The following is a 5,000-nucleotide window of genomic DNA, read 5'->3' as shown; positions in this document are numbered from 1 at the left end:
CCTTTCCCTGAAAAAAGCGGGACGCCATATCTTAAGAATTAACCATAAAATTTTCTTGAAAATAATCTCAAAACCATACCCCAATTAGTAGAGAGGTACTAATCTAACCTAACCTAACCTAACCTAGGAGCATGGCCAAACACCGGGTCTGGTGCAATACTAGCCAGCATACATCTCAGGAATTTGCGGTCCTGGGAGGCTTCTGTATGACGACACTACGATAAATGAATTCAGAAACAAATAACTTTCACCAAAGACGGAAGGCAAAGGAAGAAAATGGCCTCGAGTCAGACAGAATAAAGAAAAAAATAATAAAATCCGTGAGGGAAAATTCCTTTCTCTCATTGTACCTTTCTGTTTGTTTGTTTGTTTGTTTATTTTTTTTGCTTGTTTCTCGTAGTCGTTCTTAAACTTGAATAGTTCGGGAAAAAGTATTACTTTTCAGGGGAATGTGGGGAATTGGGGTGGGGGAAGTGAAGGAAGTATTCGTTAAATGAGAGCTGGTTTTTGAGATTTGATGTTGGTGCAATCTTTTTGTGTATGGGAGTTGATACATACTTATAAGCGCAGACGCGTATGTATACGCACACATCAGTGCATGCATACGCAGTTTTTGTCCCTGTGGATTTCTACGCATTCGACAACACACACACACACACACACACACACACACACACACACACACACATATATATATATATATATATATATATATATATATATATATATATATATATATATATATATATATATATATATATATATATATATATATATATATATATATATTATGTGTATGTGTTTTAACCACTGTCACATTTTTCTTTAAGAAATATGAAAAAAAAACATTTTAAAATTTGGGGGGTGTGTGTTAGGCGATTTTTTTAAATGTCCTGTCTATCTCTTTATCTGTTTATCTGTTACGCACACACAACCAAATTTCAAAAACGTTTTTTTCATATTTCTTAAATAAAATGTGACAGCGGAAAACACATCCACACACAACAGACAGAGAGAGAGAGAGACAGAGAGAGAGAGAGAGAGAGAGAGAGAGAGAGAGAGAGAGAGAGAGAGAATTTTGAATTAGGAATCTACCTGGTAGGTAGAAGTTTATGAGAGAGAGAGAGAGAGAGAGAGAGAGAGAGAGGAAGAGAGAGAATTTTGCAATTAGGAATCTACCTGGTAGAAGTTTATGAGAGAGAGAGAGAGAGAGAGAGAGAGAGAGAGAGAGAGAGAGAGAGAGAGAGAGAGAGAGAGAGAGAGGATTCGGTCAGTAACTGGAGACCAAAAAAGGAGCAGTATTCAAATCGATGCAAAAATAAAAAAAAAAGTACTAGATCAAATAAGAGTAACCTGGTTTTAATTAAACTCAAAATAAGACCCTATAGCAATGTACTCTTTCTTGTTTGCTTTTCTTAGTAATCATGGGCAGTTATCAAACCAGACTAGTTTATATATATACATATATATATATATATATATATATATATATATATATATATTAAAAGGACCTCATTCAAACTGGATGGTATCTAATGGAGTTTTTATTCAAAGATTTGTAAGGCAGACAAAGGGGGCGGTTGTAGTAATGGATGCCGTAGAATACGAGAATAAGTTAGAACAACTGTTAAACGATGAAAACACATATGAGGCTTGCAACAAAAACCAGACATTAGGGGGGTACAGTGCAATTTTAACAAAAGTAAGGGAAAGCGTTGACAAAAATCCATGACAAAACCAAGAGAAAAGAATTAGAGCATAGAGTAAAATCAGTGGAAAGTCCAGAGATCCCATATATTTATGGTAGCCTAAGATCCACAAGGAAGGGTGCCCGCTAAGACCGATCGTGGCATCGACGAGATCACCGCAGAGCAGGCTGGAGAAATTTCTTTCCAACATAATGGGAAAATGGGTAGGCTTAGTATCCGAAGGGCATTTTAAACATAACATGAACCTGATAGACGAATTATCCAAAATTAACGTAAAAGACTGCAAATTTGCAAGTTTGATGTAACTTCCTGTTCACTAACGTACCAGTAAAGACGACGATGGAAATAATAAAAAGAATATGGAAGAGGGGTCTATACATGCGACATAGATCATGACGTTTTAATAAAACTGCTAACAGCGGTTCAGTTAATGTTTTCAAGTGGGTTCGAAAAACCATTATATACAAAAAAAAAATGGCGTGGCCATAAGTTCCAGTCTTTCACCAATTCTAGCTAATATCTTTATGGAGTGGTTTGAAAAAGGAAGAGGTGGGCAAAGTAAATAAAGGGAACTTAAATATCGTAAAATGGGTATGATATGTGGATGACATCTTGATCATTTACAAGGAGAAAGGAAAGATCTACACAAGTTTATAGAAAACATAAATAAACTAAATAAACACATCAAGTTTACATTAGAAGAAAAGAAGGAGGGAGAAATTCCTTTCTTGGATGTCCTGGCCAAGAGGTAGGGGAGAATTTAAAATTCAAGGTATATAGGAAGAAGACACACACCAATTCATACATACATGGTTCTCCAGTCTCATAGGAAAGAAATAAAAATAGGATTAATGACAGGGTTGGCCATCAGGGCTTATAGGATTTGGCAGTCCCGAACTTTTAGACAGAAGAGTTGGATTACCTGAGGGAGAGTTTTAGGAGATTAGGCTACCTAAGTATTGGTGGGAGTGGGCACATATCAAGCAAAGGAAAAACTATTTTGGGGAGAGGGAAAGGATAGAAAAGGAACATTTGGTAGGAAAGAAAAATAATTACAGTCCCGGACAACAACTCTATTGCACCCATCAACAGAAAGCTAAATAATTTCAAATTGATAGGCAGCTACAAAAACACCATTAGGAATAAAATAGTTAGAAACAAAAAGTCGGTAGAGGGGAAGAGAATTAGAGGGGTTTTTATATGGCAGCGTGTGGAGACTGTGAAGAAGGGTACTATGGCGAAACTGGCATATCATGTAAAGAGCGAAGCAAACAACATCTGCAGAACATAAGGCATTATAATCAGACGTCGGCAGTTGCCAAACACTGTTGGGAAAATGATCACAGAATAGACTGGAAAATATGAGTTTTCTGTTATAGGAACACCAACAAAACATCTAGACTGGTTGTAGAGAACGCCTTCATAACTTGCGCCAAACAACGATGGCGGGGAACACCGAAACGGCTTGTGAAGACAGCATATCTAGAAAAATCGTATACTCTACAGTAGCAAGGTAAACGAAGAAAAAACGTAAGAGAACGCACGAAAACGGTCACCTAGGAGGAGGGATCAGAGAAAGACCAAGGTCAAGAGGGGGTGGAGGTCACACCCAGGAAGAGCTAGGCGATTATAGGATTAAAGTACCCAGCACACAGATATAAATACAGCCCGGACTACACGTCTGCTCATTGTACGGATCCTTGATAATATGGACTGTTTGTCCAAGAAAGCTTGTAACTTTTTAATAAAAACTCCATTAGATACCATCCAGTTTGAATGAGGTCCTTTTAGTAATTCTACTAATGCACAGAACAATTGTGTATGTGATAAAAAAGTTAATATATATATATATATATATATATATATATATATATATATATATATATATATATATATATATATAAAGTATAATATATATATATATATATATATATATATATATATATATACACACACAAAACTTTATACAAATACAAATACATACATACATACATACATACATACATACATACATACACATACATACATACATACATAGTTACATATATATATATATATATATATATATATATATATATATATATATATATATATATATATATATATATAGCAATAGGGCATACAGCGTATTTCCTCCAAGTATGATTCCGACAGAGGAAAAAATTGATGAAATGTTCCCTGAACTTACGATGTTCCTCTCAAAAAGCAGAAACTTGTTCGTGGTTCTTGCATTCATCTGTGGAATTTTGTGCCCCGGAGGGAAGGGAAATTCACGGGTTCTTTATTGACATATCTATAAACATATTTCCTATGGGAAACTCACCTAGAACTAACAGGGGGTCTTTGAAATCTTTGAATAATAACAACAACAATGATAAAAATAATAAATAGTTTTATTATTATTATTATTATTATTATTATTATTATTATTATTATTATTATTATTATTATTATTATTATTATTATTATTATTATTATTATTTCTGCGACAGGTGACATTATGGAACGCGAATCTTTTGGTCATTTGTGATGACAATTTGGGTTTTATTGATACAGGAAATGAAGCTTGAAAACTTTCAGAAACTAATTTATCAAACATGATTAAAATACATTTATGCCTTCAAACTACATTTTCTATCCTCCACACCAAATAAAGGAATCGAACTGCTTTTTCAGCACGAGGTCAGTTATGGCAGCAAGATACCCTGTATTTCAACATCATTCAGGAGAGTGGTCTTTATTAGTAGGTTATGTCATTTTTAATGTATTCAAGCATGAATTAGAAAACTGCTCCATTTGGTGACTGTGTGGAGAAAATGGCAGTCGACTTAAAAATAAAACTTTGAAATCCTCTTACAAGCATTGGTTCTTAATGGCACATTACCACTCTCCTCTGAGAGTTGGTCCTTCCTCTCCATCGCTTTGCCATCTATGAGCAAATTCCAACCCAGATTTAAAGGAAAATAAAAAAAGAGCAAGTGAAGGGGTTTCCTGGCAGGGATAGAGAGGGTGGTAAATAATTGCAAAACGTCAACCCAACGAAAGTCTAACTATAGTAGCAGACTATAGGAAAGTAACGTTATAAGGCGATGCTTTTGCATTTTTTACATAAACTTCTGAATATTAGTTCCTGGATCATGTTAAGAGAATGACAATATAATTAGAGAATTTTAATTTTTCCTAGTGCCCGCAACACCTGAAATTGCTGACGCCCCAAGGGGCCTTCAACCTCAAGAAACCCAATCTTAGAGATTAAACAGCAAAAGGACAATAATGAAAACACTAGAGGCT

The sequence above is a fragment of the Macrobrachium rosenbergii genome, chromosome 51 (genome assembly GCF_040412425.1).
Source record: "Macrobrachium rosenbergii isolate ZJJX-2024 chromosome 51, ASM4041242v1, whole genome shotgun sequence".
Lineage (NCBI taxonomy): Eukaryota > Metazoa > Arthropoda > Malacostraca > Decapoda > Palaemonidae > Macrobrachium > Macrobrachium rosenbergii.
This window is presented reverse-complemented; position numbering follows the sequence as displayed.